At 34.8% G+C, this 16,314-nt stretch overlaps 1 long non-coding RNA gene across 1 annotated transcript; it reads right to left on the bottom strand.

Annotated features, from left to right (window-relative positions):
- Positions 1–363: 363 nt before the first annotated feature.
- Positions 364–10,646, bottom strand: LOC121733056. The gene is made up of 3 exons (XR_006036483.1): positions 10,487–10,646; positions 9,964–9,967; positions 364–378 (listed from the first exon to the last, which is right to left on the bottom strand). It is a non-coding gene; the product is annotated as an uncharacterized LOC121733056 (long non-coding RNA).
- Positions 10,647–16,314: the final 5,668 nt, after the last annotated feature.

Consider the following 16,314-nt stretch of genomic DNA (forward strand, 5'->3'; position numbering starts at 1 on the left):
TGGAGAATCTGTCAAAAAAGTTGTGGATAGCCTATTCAGCACTTATCAGGAAGTGGTGAAACTGCAGGCCCTAAGTAACAAATAGTAGTAATAGTAGTATAGCTTATCCTAAAGTTATATCCCTATACAAGAGTAACTGCAATATGATTGGCTAAAACCACGTGTGTGGTCCTCTTTATGAATGCTTGTAAAACTACTAGGTCTCAAGTCTTACTTTTAAGCAAGTTCACGTCATGTTTCATTCGATACTTTTGGTAACAAAGTTCGTTAGTAAACTATGTGTGAGATTTGACATTAAGCGCCGTATTGCCATATCACTAAGCGATGCGTTATGTCAAATCTCTTCATCATTTTTAATATCAACTGTCTTCTCTGTCTCTATATTTAACTACGAATAATAAAAACTTAATCTTTGTTATTCGTAGATATTTAACTTCTCTGTAAAGTTATCGAATACTAGTTATCTAAATATGGCTCTTTACGTAGCCTTTATGTAGCCTTTAGTGAAATTGGCTTTAAAACTTCGAACGTTGCATCTCGTTATTTCAATGAAAGAAGCTTGTTGCTTTACCTGGCAGAGAGTTCTGATTCCGTACCGCTGATAGCTTGTATTTAAAGGATGAAATGTATTTTGTATTGCCAATTAGGTCCCATCCTTGAAAAGGAAAATATTAATTATATACTAGAGGTAAATGAGCCTTACAAGAAAGATTTAGTATGTAAGTATTGGTAATATTAGATTAGTATTTTACTATAAAATCAGAACTAAGTATGCTATCTTGTCTATATAATAATAATTCTTAATTGCATTAAAATATTACAAAGTATAATTACTTATAATATGTCAATATGTCTCCCATTTTTTTAATCGAAGTATAATTTTCACGTAATAAAAGTTTTGCTTCCCACAAGTGTCATTAAAGTGCTATAAGACTCTTCTAGGTGTGTATATTATGCTGTCGTGCTTCAAAATCTGATATTGGCATTAAGGTAACAAAATTGGACAATCGCTGTATAACAAAACTAAGTGTGTATACTTTAGGTTGTGTATGAGTCCCCTTTATTGAGTTCCATGTCATAGTAGACACAAAACACAAAAAATTGCTCTTTTAGGACCGCTACCTTCACCGTGAACCTAATTATAATTATTTTAAAGGACACTTAAATATACCCTAAAGTATTATCACTTATTTTGTTAGTCGTACATCCTGTACCTACAGTGTACAGTGTTCACACAATACACATTATATAACAACCACTGTATACAATTTGTGAACAAACCAGCTAAACAACTGTAACAGATGGTATTCAAAACGTTCCGTAATTACTCTTACCTGCGCGCTTTTGACTGGCATTCCTCCTAAGCGCCTTCAACGCGTTTTCATAGTCAATTTCACCCCTATTTTTTATCAAATCTCGCGAGATTCTTATGAAATAAATCACCCAAATAGCTAATAATAAAACGGCCCATTTCAAACACAATTTCCCCGTCATTTTTATTTCAGTGTCTGAAGACTTTTGATGAAGAGTGGTGAATGGTGATGGATGGAAACATCCGTGTATTGTTCCCATTGTGTAAACGTGCTATGAACTGCCAAGCTAAATATTTTGAAGGTTAAATTGTTAAGAAAATGTTTTTGTTTGCTTTGTTCGTGATTGCATAGTAAAGAGGAATTTTTGTGATAGAAGACAACCGCTTTTAATGTACTACTCAAGTATATTACACATCTCACTTTTTTCTAAGTTTTATTCTATACATAAGAATAAAAGGTCGGTTCACATTGTAATGAAACTAGGCGATGCGATACATTTTTATGTGAGCCATTCAAATCGAAGCATTATTTCTACTAGGGTTGCTGAGGATTCCGCATGAGGAAGTTCCGCAATATTTTGGGTTCCTCAACCGTTATCGCATCCTCATAAATAAAAATTAAAAAATCCTCTTCCGCTATCGCTTCCTCAAAATTTAAGAGGAATTTATGAGGAATTTCACTGCGCACGCGCGTCGCGTATCCAATCATGGCAACGCACACGCCAGAGCCAGAGAATTCACTCATCTGTTTTTTATGTGCGTGTGTTGAATTGGTTTGAAATATTGGTGGAAGTCCAGAGAAGGTTTTAGGAAAGAAGTTTTCAAGTGACACGAAGTTCACTGGGTCATCTAGTACTATAACAACACGCTAATCTTATATCTTTAAACGAGCAATTCTTATATATATATATATATATGTTATAGGCAAAGTCCGATACACAGTCTCTTCGCGGAAGGACTGGTTTATCCTAGGTTTGGCCAAAGCCGTCAGGCGATCCCCGAAATACATTTCAATTTCGCCCTTTGCCTGAAGTCTTTTTAGTCAAACCCAGGAGCTCCTAACTTTTCAGTCAAACGTCGAAAGTAAATTATTCTGTTTCGGTTTTGGCCTAGTCAATCCTAGAAGCGACTGCAAAACTCGGTCAAACGTTGATCTGAACATGTTTAAACAGGTTCATAATGTCTCTCGCGGTGTTCCGACCGATTGTTTTGTCATTTCATGTTCGTTCATTGAGCGTGCGGGCGTGTAATTGTGTAAAATTGAAGATGAGTGAATCAAACGGTGTTGTTGTTACTAAAAACGTGGATAAAGAAGCTTTATTAAAACAATTGACATTAACATTAATGCCTCACCATGTCAGAAAAATGATTAATTTGCCACTTTAACTACCTAAGAAATTATTAAAACAATTAACATTAAAGTTAATGCCTCACCATGTCAGAAAAATGATTAATTTTCCATTTTAATTACTTAAGAAATTATTAAAACAATAAACATCAAAATAGGCTTGATGACTATTTTTTTTTCTTATTGGTAATTGAAAGACCCTTAAAAAATAGAAACATTGCTGAAAGAATGACTCTGATAGCTTCAAAATTCACCAAGATATGACAATTCAAACATCTCATAAAATAGACCTGCCCAAAACGCTCCATACAAAGTGCTACGAAAGACTGACGTCACTCTTTCGTAGTTTGTACGCATCAGGAGAGAACTTTGTTCGATAGGTATATTAAATACTGCGTTTATGAAAGTGTTTTCATAACAAAACTTGCTTTTAATTGCATAAGATATCGAATGGTATACAAATATTAAGAAATTTAATTAAAAAAAAAAACGACTTGAATATCCAACTTTGAAGGCGCATAACAAAAAAAAATAAAAATGCTATCGAGCTGAAATTTTGGGAACACTTATTTTTCACCGTGATTTCTTTATTTTATTAACAAAATTCGCTAATCTTTGACCTTGTCATCATCCCTATTTTAAAAATGTTATTTTTTTATACCTAATCTTACAAACTAACCTCCGTATATTCCAAAGCATTTCTTTATTTATTTTATACTTTATTGCACATCGTACAAAAGGCGGGCCTAATGCCACACGGCATTCTCTTAAAGCATCTCAAATATAAAAGTGAAAATCACGTAAGCTGACCAATCAGGTATCAGAACTGGCAGAGTTAAGCGGTTAAGACTTGAAAGCTGCTTAAATGATAAAATGCTTCCAAATATACGAAGATAAGACACTTCATACCTATATCGGAGTTTGACTCGTCAAACCCCGATTTAATAAAATTGTGTTTTGACGTTTGCCTGACCAAATTAGTCCCTCCCAGGTTTGACGAAAATTGTTTAGTCAAAGGCCGAAAATTTACATTTGTTTGGGCTTTGACTAAGTCATTCAGTCTGACCTGAGGATTGACCAGTCCAACCTAGGAGCGCCGGAGCTTCGGAGTTTGCCTATAACATATATCGTCGGCTTAGTGCAAGAACTCATTAACTGCAAAAAATCATTAAGTACAGTTAATAACAGCTATGAACCCGCCGTGATGAGATCTATATAATACAAAAACTCACTAATTGCTAGCTTTTATAGTTTGGACTCTATGACTGAGCAATAAAATCGATAATTGCGAATTGAGAGGTCATGTTGACACAAAAATCTCTAAGGTACTTTAATTAATTTTTTCAGCAAGAAAAATATTTTAAGCACCATATCTCGTAACAACAAAAATCGTAAAGATAAATTAATTACTTTTTTTAAGTCCTAAGTTAGTTCAAAGCTACAGAATGTTTCATAAAAAGTCACTATCTGTACTTAGTTAATTTTATAAAATAAAAATATGCAACAAGACGTCATTACATTGTTGTAACATATTCTATCGATGTCAGTATTGTTTATAGAATGTGATTGTTTATAGGTGTGTAAAAAGAGTATTTAGATAGCAACCTTTCCATATCTAAAATGTACGAGCTTTATGAAGAAAAATGCAAAAGTGCATCAAGGCCTACAGTATCCATAAATGTATATCGCAACATATTTTGCACACAATACAATAAAGATTTTTACAAACCTAAAAAAGATCAATGCTTGACATGTCACAAGTATAACATTGCTAAATCACAAAACAGTCCCGAACTTGAGGCTCGACAGAAAGAATACGAAGAACATATATCTTTAAAAGAGCAAAGCCGTAAAGCAAAAGAGTTAGATAAAATCAGAGCAAATGAGGATGAAAGCTTCAATTCTATTACAATTGACTTACAAAAAGTATTACATTTCCCAACTAGTAGTATTTCTCTGTTATACTATTTACGTAAGTTGAATGTATACAATGCTACTATCTATGAAGCTCGTACTCCAAATGATGGCTTCTGTTATTTGTGGACTGAGGTAGATGGCAAAAAAGGTAGTGATAAAGTAGGAACTGCATTATATCTCTGGATTAAACGTTTACCATCTACAGTAACAGAAATATCAATATTTTCTGACACAGCCGGAGGCCAAAATCGCAATCAGTTTTTGTTATGCTTGCAGCTGTATTTAGTTCAAACAACACACCTTAACGTTATAGAACACAAATACCTCGAGTCTGGACACAGCCATATGGAGGTTGATAGCATGCATAGTGCTATAGAAAATAAGATGCGGTTTATTCCTGTGTTTTCCATGATTGACTTATGCAATGTAATAAGATTATTATTGTAATTATTGTAACATGATATAGAAATTCTAAAAAAAGTACTGGTAAAAAGCAACCATACCAACCTATTGTAATGAATAACACAGATATTTTAGACTTGAAAACATTGAGAGATAGCATGATGGTGAATAGATCTATAGGATCCGATGGAGAAACAATGCATTGGCTTAAGGTTAAATGTTTTAGGTTCGAGAAGAAAAGACCTAATACAGTTCTATACAGATACGACTTCACATCAGATTACAAAGAACTTGATGTATCAAAAAAAGGATTTAATGAAACCTTGAGTAAAACTATGAATTTACGAAAGAGAAAAAATGTCAGTGACACTAATAAAGTTGATTATAATACGTTTGACCTGTTTGAAGAAAATTTGGATTGGCGTAGCGTTTCACAAACGTGTTTGAACGTGTTCCGCTGTATTTGTCAAACAAGATCTCATGATCTCAAACCGATTCTAGCTAATTGTTTGACAAACATGATTGATTCACGTTTGTCTGCCTGCGCTGCTGTTTGATAAAAACGTAAATTACATCAAACATGTTTGTCAAACAAATTTGATCGTTAACAGGGTACTTAAGAGAAGCATAGAATTTTTACTTATTTGGTTTGTTTTCGGAGAGAGGAAGAGATATTTATAAATGTTAGTCAAATAAGAGTTAATTTTTTGGTTACTGTTTAGTACTACGCAAATAAGGCTGATTATTTGTTAAAATTTGTTCCTTTTCTGTGAGAAATAAGACTGATTTGTATGTTTTAAGAAATACTTATTTCAAAACTTGAACATATTTAAATGACAAGAAGTCATTAAATTCCTTTTTCATTACTTTTCTTAAATATCTTTAACCATTCGTTATGTTATTCATTTGATTTTACAAATAAAGTTTTTAAGCTATAAAAAACAGATGTTTTTATTGTCGAGACTACAAAACTTATCGTCATAATAGGACATTCAAAATTACTAAAATTAATTTATTAATTACTCGACTTGTTGCATTGGTCACTTAATGAGTTCTTGCACTAAGCCGACGATATATATATATATAAATATAATTGGAATCTCGCAATCGGCTCCAACGATTTTCATGAAATTTAGTATATAGGGGGTTTCGGGGGCGATAAATCGATCTAGCTAGGAATCATTTCTAGAAAATGTCATTTTCATCGGATACCGAGCAAAGCTCGGTCTAACAGCTAGTATTATTATAAATGCGAAAGTGTGTCTGTCTGTAACCTCTCCACTGCCAAACCGCTGAACCGATTTTGCTGAAATTCGGTATGAAGATCCTTTGAGTCCCGGGAGGACGTAGGATACTTTTTATTCTAGAAAAATGTACGGTTCCTGCGGGATAAACAAATTTGTGCGCAACGGAATTGCTTACGCCACCCAGTATTATTATGACGTGCAAGGAAAGTGATATTTATTTAATATTAGATGATGCTTAAGCCCAAAGTTTAGAGGTTTGGCAGTCAACATGAGCGTGCCTAATTAGTTTTAAAAGGAAAAAGTGAAATGAGTTGCTAAGAGACACTTAATTGAATCAAATGTAAATTTAGAGAGAATTTTTCTCTCACAGCTAATGAACTTTATTGCGGAGTTCCGTAGTTTTTTCCATTAGTGACCCCTAATTGGGGTGGGAAAGTTTTAAAAGAAAATGCACCCTGACCGGGTTAAATTGAAGACAATTTGCTTTGAAAATGATCATATAATTATAAGAGGAAATTAGCAGAATATTTCACTTGAACTTTGTAATTTATTAAGCTATTGAATTGCTTTTATCGCGGACTTTGAGCGCGGCGACCCATTCAAAAAAATCCGTAACGAAAATAAACCTAACACTCCGACCGGTAACAACGGTGCGGCATTGCCGAGCATCCTCTAACGTGGTTTCAGTTCGGCAGATTTCAGCACAGTATTTGTATTGCGACGAGACACGTATGCGTATTATAATTGCATAGGTTGATAAAAAATGCTATTAAAGCTATTGCTTTACCGCGGCAGTCCCCAAAAGCCACACGTATTTTTTTTGTTTAGAACAACTACTTAGCTTATGCCTCAGTGGTGAAAAAACTTCGATTGTGTTAAGTGTTCTCTTCGAATAAACATGCAGACCACAGCAATAGATAAGTACGTATTTATTCTTCGAATAATACAATATTATTTTATAACAACGTGTTGTCTTGTGCGAGTATTTATGCCGAATAATTTTCTTATAGAGTCTTGAATTCTTCGTGTTCTTTTGTTTCCATCTAGAATGTGCTATAAATCGAGTTGGCCGTGGATGACGTCACGCGATCTCGTAGGCCACGCTTTTCTTAGATTTCCATACGAGTGAACGAGATGGCGATGTTTTGTATGGAAATAGAGCGAGATAGTTGAAATGTATCCGATTCGAAACAACAAAGTGGTATAAAACAATCCCATATCAAGTTAAAACGATTGAAGTATTTAACATCCCAAACTAGCTCAATTATGCAACTTGCGCTAGTAAATCATTGTCAAACTCTGATGGGATCTCGTGTGGGATTAATCCTGATTCCTGACTTACAATTAAGCCGGACATCATTTACATACTTGTACGTTGCATGTCCATGTACTATCGGAGAAATTGATTCACAGGTAGACGGCGGACCTACGTAATTTGGTAGTGTTATGTCAAACTCCGACAACAAGCTCATGATTAACCATAAAGTTAATAATACCTAGCGGAATTTAGATAAACAAAGAGCTGAGCAAGCGAGATGTCACTATCAGTAACACTGCGTAGTAAAAAGAGGCGTGTGATACATGAGAGCAGAACCCTTTTTTTATCTGTTTTGACAGTCAGTCTGCACTTATCGGCACGTTTACAATTTAAACTATAAGAAAAATTTATGCAGAACATTATTTTCACGCACATGTAAACAGTTTGTACACACAGATGTACTTAAATCAATTTTGGTTTCGTTTGACAGCTCGGGATTGTTTCTCTATTCCGCTAGGTAATTATATAATCTTATATCTTTAAACGAGCAATTCTTGTATATATATATTATACTAGCTGTCCCGGTGAACTTCGTGTCACTTTAAAACCTTCCCTGGACTTATACGAATATTTTAAGACTAAATTTAGCCCAATCCGTTAAGCCGTTTTCGAGTTTTAGCGTTACTAACACAATTGAAAATCCATTTTTATATATATAGATAATTGGAATCTCGGAATCGGCTCCAACGATTTTCATGAAATTTAGTATATAGCCCGGGTTTTGGGGGCGATAAATCGATCTAGCTAGGAATCATTTATAGAAAATGTCATTCTATTATCTTATAGCTAGTTAACTTTATGTGATTAAGGGCGCATTTTCATTAGTCGTTAACTCGTACGGTATAAAGCATACCATAAGCATACGGGGAGTCTATGACAACTAATGGCGCGTTTTTATTGGTCGTGGCATGCGTTTCAGAAATCTCCCGCTGCCCGCATGCGGACTCTATCGACCAGTGAAAATGCGCCATAACATAGTATTGACAAGTCCGACCCAATGACGTAGATCTGTCAACTGCCTATGAATAAATTTTTTGATGGTACCATCAAACTAATTGATTCATACGCAGATGTTGGTCCTACTTTATTCGGTGGGGTTATGTCATGTATAAAGGTGTTACTTTTGGGTGTCTGTGCCCCTTATTTGGAGCTTACTGTGAAACTGCAGCGCCGAAAGGACTACTGGCTTCTATATTTATACGGGAAGTGTCCCAACATCATGAATTTGCCTATCTAAAAACTAAAAAATGAACTCTTCCAGTGCCGCTACTTTCACAGAGAACTCTACAAGGGATAAATTGTACACACCCTAAAGTCTTAAGCTTTTGTTCTGTTACATGTTGTATTAAATTTAAAAAATTTAAAGGCCATATAATATGATATAATATCTACGAATAATAAATAGTTTTTACTATTCGTAGTATAATATATTATTATTATGTATACTGTAGCTTTGTATGTACTGCGTCGTTTCTTCTAAAATTACTCCAACTTACAGTAAGGCCGGAGCCAGGAGGCCCAATCCCCTACGCTTTACCCTAGCCTACCCTCTCCTGTTCCCTTCCCTACCCTCCCCTATTACCTCTTAAAAGGCCGGCAACGCACCTGCAGCTCTTCTGATGCTGCAAGTGTCCATGGGCGACGGAAGTTGCTTTCCATCTGGTGACCCGTTTGCTCGTTTGCCCCCTTATTTCATAAAAAAAGGATCTACAGCGTAGTTAATAAAATCAGGCGTTAATTTTGCAAAAATCAATATTCCGCGAAATAAACCTCAACCTGTGTAGGTAAAACAGTGTACGCATTCTCCTTTCCCACACACAATTTTAACCTACAGCGTATATAATGCGTAAGGAAATTTGCCCTACGACCTTGGCCGAAAGCTAATATTTTACATAAAACATTGTAACTGACGTACAGGTAATGGAACAGGGAAACGATTTAGATTTTATCCTTCTTATTGAGGACCTAGCAAGTTACGTGAATAAAATTTTAACTCTTTCGTGATTGATGTAGAAGAAAATTAAAATGACACAATGAAAGTTGGTGGGATAGCTCATATGAGTCGTATAGATTCAAAACATCATAACATCATAATATATTTTTTTTACTATAGCGACTCTGAGTGTACCCGAAAGCATATTTTTTTATTTATGCAGGAAAATAATTTGAACGTTGCAAAAGCATCAATACCCTAGTCGCCCAATTGTGAGGTTAATAGCAAAAACGGCAATATCCTAAATCTCTGTTCTCTTTTCCATTAAAAGAGATCCTGCGCCTTGGTTGGAGCCATGGCTCATATTATCAAGATTTTTGTTGAGGGTATGGTTTAACCATATAGCTGGTACGTTTTAAAAGTTAAATCAGCATCTCAAGAATAATTTTGAGCTGAATGTTGGCGGTAAGAGCAATTTATTTATACGGGCCTTAGTTGTGAATCTTTCGACACCACTGACTATTATCTAAATGCCATTTTGTCTCACAAAGGCGTGACGGTTTTGACGAAAGCGAACATCTGTCGAGGACTCGTCTGTGACGTCAGCTGGCGTTGTCATGACGACCACGTCATTAATCAGACAGCCTCTTGCTTTAACCACTCTGACATTGCAACTCACTGAGTCGGTCATTTGTAAAGAAGAAGAAGAAGATACTTTTGAACGGAGTGATAGCGAAATAATACAATTTCTTAGTTTAGGTCTTTGTCTTGGTGTTTAGGGCGACCGCACATTTGAGACACGACAGTTCTTAGACAGACTATCGCATAACAAAAAGTACTAGACGCGCACATTTGAAACAAAACGTCTCATAGACAAAATTTTCTAATGCGTACAAGAACAGCTGCACCGCGACAAGTCTGACTAACGACTGTCGGCTTCCCTTTGAAGTGTATGCGAGCGCGCATTAACGACAAAACTGTCTAGCGGTGTACCTAGTCTAATCCAAACGTTCTCTACTGATGAATATACAATTGTATGCGTTGCATCGTCGTAGACAAAACAGTTTCGTCTTGGTATGTGCCGCGTGATAGACACAACTGTTTCTCTTTAATCGTAAAGCTGACTCGTCTATGTGAAACAAGATTGTCTAAAAACTGTCGTGTCTCTAATGTGCACTATCTCTTCATAAGCAGTCTATGGGTAACTCTAAATAAATATAAATGCGTAAAATGCGTGCCTGTGATCAGGGCCCCCGCTACCATATGTGCAATGTGTGCAATGCACACGGGCGCCATCCGCTAGGGGCGCCAAATCGCCATCTTTTAGGGGCGTCAAAACCAAAGCCAAGGACTCGCACATGGCCGATTTTTGTTTGCTTTATTTCACCTACCTACCATAAAAAATAAATTTAAAAACTTGCCTTAAGGGGCGCCAAAATCTTTTTTGTACACGGGCGCCAGTAGCTCTTACGGGGGCCCTGCCTGTGATATATTATGCATGGACTTTAGAGAGGCATTACTTTATAATAGTTCAGTTTTTATATTTGGCTACGGAATCCTGAAAAAATTCCGCGACGAGGCTATAGCATTAGCCCAAAATATTAATATATTTGTTTTAAAAGTGTTCATAGAATTTATTTAGACTTATTCAAAATTTCTTAGCCAATATAATATTACGGTCATCCACGAGATGAACTTAAAATTGTTAATTTTGAGATAATTAAAATAATATATTAAAATTAAAACCAAGTTAATAATTTTTTTCTCTCAGTAAATCTAAGTCATTAATTACTGAAAACAAACAGAGTTACAAAAAAGTATACCTGGCCATTTAGCCGAAACTTCTTCGTTTTCGCTTCGTTATAGAATCGCCGATCAAAATGTATGGAATTGACATAAGACGAGTCGAACGTCAACGTCATATTAACGAACGCTTATGTCAATTCCATACATTATCATCGGCGATTCTATAACGAAGCGAAAACGAAAAGATTTTGGCTCACCCCCAAGGTGTAACAAAAATAAATGATAATACTTTAGGGTTTGTATGTGTTCCTTATAGAGAGTTCACTGTGAAAGTAGCAGCGCTGAAAGACCAAATTTTTTTTTTCACTTTTGTACGGGGAAACTCGTGAAGTTCGGGCGCTTGCCCATACAAAAATGAAAAAAATTTTTGGTCTTTCAGCGCTGCTACTTTCACAGTGAACTCTCTATAAGGAACACATACACACCCTAAAGTATTATCACTTGTTTTGGTTACACCCTGTATACAGGCCGCATTTCGCTAATGAGCACCTTTCTAAGCCTCGTAGGTTTTTCTGGATGACTAATGTGGACGGCCTAATGGCTTGAACAATTATGGCGGCCATAGTCTTTGTGATCCTTGGACTTAAAAGTGCCTCAGGAAGTTTTGTGGTAGAAAGATATTATAGTAGAAACACGCTGGGACCATACCTACATTTTTTCGCGATAAATACTATTCTATGTGCTTACTCTACACCATAAAGTTAATATACCTAGCGGAATAAAGAAACAAAGGCCTGAGCAAGAGAGATGTCACTATCAGTAACACTGCGTGGTAAAAAGAGACGTGTGATACATGACAGCAGCACTCTTTTTTTTGACGTCCAGTCGGCACGAACCGCACGTTAACAATTTAATCTCATAGAAATCATGTTCAATCATGCTTGTGTAAGTGTATACGTACACATATTTTTACACACAGATGAAACCGATTTCGGTTTCGTTTGACAGCTCGAGATTGTTGCTCTATTCCGTTAGGTATATTAACTTTATGCTCCACACATAAATTGTACTTTTCATCAAAACCGGTCTGACGGCTTAAGCACAATAATATTTTAGTTTGTACAATATCTTGTCAACTTCGTGGGCGCCTAGACCCAATGAGTTTCTAAAATACTAGAGTAGCAATGTCTTAGAGTAGCAATGTCTTACAAAAGATTCTCAGAAATGCGTAACCACTTTTTTGTTCAAAAGACAATGTCAAGTCATATATTCGTAATGTCATTATGTATGTGAGATATGCCTGCAGGCATCTTCGAAGTGGCAACGCGTTGCTACCGTAAACTTCCAATCTAGTTACGTTAGTAACATACAATATCATTGCCTAGACCTACAATAATATTGAACAATATCACGTATTGCGAAATATTATTGACCGTCTAGGGTTGATATTGAACATCGCGCGCCTTCATAGCCCAGTCAAGTTAGAATTTGAGGTTGCATAAATTCGCACCAAGCTGAAAATCGGTAAAATTGTTAAGAACATGATTAAAAATTAAATTTGAAAGCTCCCTATGATTCCCTTATGTGAAAAAAAAAACACCCAAACGACGATTACAACTTTAACAACTTTTTGAATCGTTATAATATTTCAAAAACGGTGGCTCGTAGGGAAAAAATATTGGAACCCTTTTTGTACATAATTTTATGAACTACAATTTTGTTTCAGGCATTGTATGAAAAACCTTATCGTTTTGCTAAAAATCGTGAAAAACTAATTTTTTGAACCTTTGAATTTGGGTATGAAAAAATCCATACAGGGGAATTAAGGGGAACTTTCAAATATAATGTGTTATTCTTAACAATATTACCGATGTTCAGCTTGGTGCGAATTTATGCTACCTCAAATGTCTAACTAGACTGGGGTTCAATAAAATTAAAGCGTGATATTGACAATACAATAAAATTGCTCGTCTAGGCGGCCGGTAAGCAGTAAGCACAACATTAGATCATTTTATGTTATTAAATTATTATTTAACGCCGTCTTTTTTACTTAACTGATTTAATTAACTTTGTAATCGAATATAATTATTCTATGTATTTAGAATAACACTTCTTTTATTGTATTCCTAAAAGGAAATATAATTATTCTAAATACTTGGAATATTATTCGTTAAAACAAAATATACAATGTGTGTGTCCTTAAAACAAAATTTAAAATATACAAGAAAATGTAAAAAAAAATATAATTATTTAATTTGTTGTATGATTATTTTGTAGACGGATTCAAATACTTTTCTGCTTATTATTTCAAGTCCTTCACCCACGTGAAGAGTGAATCTCAATCATCATTAAAAGTTTAAGGTACCCATTGAGTGTGGTCTCAGTCACTAATGAGATCGTTAATTGAATTTTATGTTATTACTACAATTTTTAAAATAATTGCATTAATCCATACTGATATTATATATGCGTGTACGTATACGTGGGAGAGCCATGCTTCGGCACGAATGGGCCGGCTCGACCGGAGAAATACCACGTTCTCACAGAAAACCGGCGTGAAACAGAGCTTGCGCTGTGTTTTGCCGAGTGAGTGAGTTTACCGGAGGCCCAATCCCCTAGCCTATTCTCTTCCCTACCCTCCCCTATTTCCTTCCCTTCCCATCCCTACCCTCCCCTATTACCCTATTCCCTCTTAAAAGGCCGGCAACGCACCTGCAGCTCTTCTGATGCTGCGAGTGTCCATGGGCGACGGAAGCTGCTTTCCATCAGGTGACCCGTTTGCTCGTTTGCCTCCTTATTTCATAAAAAATGCGAAATTGTGTTTGTCTGCTCAAACCGCTGAACCGATTTTTCTGAAATCTGAGACGAAGATACTTTGAGTCCCGAGAAAGGACATAGGATAGTTTTTATCCCGGAAAAATGTACGGTTCCCACGCGAAAACTAATTTAGACGCAACGGAGTTGCGGGCGTTATCTAGTTTTAAATAAAAAACACGACCACTTTCATTATTAATGATAAACTAAGAAATGAAAAAAAACCGTTACTATTGAAACCCAAGATTTTCTAGCAATAAGATTACTGATTAATGATTATGGTCTATTATTATTAACACTATAGATTAATATTACTAAGAACACTCACGATTATGTCTTCATCCAAACAAAGAAAAAACTAATTAACATAGATACGTCAAACTTAAACACCCCTCTTTTTTCGTCAGGTAAAAAATCTGCCTGCCTAGCATCTATAGGCCAACTACCAGATATCTCAATCTACATGTTCTCTCGATGTTTGATGGTTCGTATCTTCATCTCTATTAACCCTAGCATGACAAACATTTCTTCTCGCGTATATCTATCATCGAAATAACACATTTATACAAAGACTTTTAAACTGATGATAGAACTCGTTGCATTTATAGTTGCAAGTTATTCATATATTTAATTCTATTTATAATTGTATTTATTCTGACAAAAATTTAATTGTATTATTTTTATTGCTAATGTATTTTGTTTGTTTTTTACCTGTCACATCTCATTACTTGTAATAATTATTCTGACTAAATTAGATTATATTATTATTATTGCTAATTAGTTTCAACCGATAACTCCTTGTTACTAAACTTGTAGTTATTCTCACAAAAAATTAATTGTATTGTTTTTTTTTCTTAATTGCAATGAAATAAAATTAAATATTAGTTCTTCTAATTAATTGTAAGTTTGTTTACTATATTAATTATTACATAAAATATTATAGTAAGTTAAGCATTTCTTATGACACACTTCTAGTAACTTATTTTTAATTAAAGGAGCAAATACCTCTTAAACAGTTGCATACGCCTGTAATTAACTATTGTGTTAAATTAAAACAAAAATGTATTAGTTTTTAAGTTATTAATGTTGTCACAATATGTTGTTGGTGTATCTTTAAATAAATAAATAAATATAGAGTTTTGTCGAGATAATGTCGAGATTTTGACATTAGGAGACGAGCAGTTTTTTATTATCTCGAGAGTGAGATATCTCGTTGGCGTATTCTAGGCAGGCTGATAATTTTATTTTCCTAAAGTTGTTATCGTTTCATAAAATAAACTTAGAATAATATTTAACGTAGTTTGAAGCGCAGTACGTTTTGGTTCTATAGTGGTTTCGTACAAGCAATTTCCTAAAGGAAAGCACTGCTTCCTCAAACTTGTTTCTGGGGCTTTGTTGCGAACAATGCCGGTTGATTCACGTCATAGCATTCATTTTGCGGAATTCTAACGGTCCATAGTTATTCTGCCTCTCAGCATTAGCTCTTACAAAAGTAAATGACGATTACACTTCAATTTATTTTTAATTTTAATTTTAATTAAGTACTTTATTTTAATTTTAATTGAACACATATAATTTAGGATCATGTGAAAATTTCAAGTACTTACCTACCTGTTGCCATTATTGATATCAAGCAAAAAAGGCCAAAAAAATCACGTTTGTTGTATAGAAGCCCCCTTCAAATATTAATTTTATTTTGTTTTTAGTATAAATTTGTTGTTAAAACGGACAGACGGGCAGAAGCAGACGGACAGACAGACCGACAGACAGACAAACGAACAGACAGATGGATAGACAGATGGATAGACAGACGGACAGACAGACGGAGAACCCTAAAAATCATCTTGATGATATACTTAATTTGAAGAAAAAAAGAATACAACAAATACCCCTTTTTCAAAAACTACTATAAAATATAAATTATAAAATAGTCTAGTGGTACATTTCAAACACGAATTCTTTAAATTATTTTCAACTTCCCTGGTTAGAATCCACAACATATTGATGCGAACGAGCTTTGAATGTCAAAGAAGTTTTATGTTATTCGTCTGCATATCCCATACTGCATTGCTTAGAATACTAAGCGAGACGCCTGAAAACTCAAACATTTCATATTTACCTGTTAAAATATTATACCGAATTCGAAAGGCACGATTTATATTTTCGCATATTTCTAATGTAACTTCGTACATAAGTGTCGAATGGTTGCAGATTTTACTAAGCTGCAAAGTTCAAAAATTGTAGAAGTGAATATAAATATGATAGAATATTGTTTCA

This window comes from Aricia agestis, chromosome 13 (genome assembly GCF_905147365.1).
Source record: "Aricia agestis chromosome 13, ilAriAges1.1, whole genome shotgun sequence".
Lineage (NCBI taxonomy): Eukaryota > Metazoa > Arthropoda > Insecta > Lepidoptera > Lycaenidae > Aricia > Aricia agestis.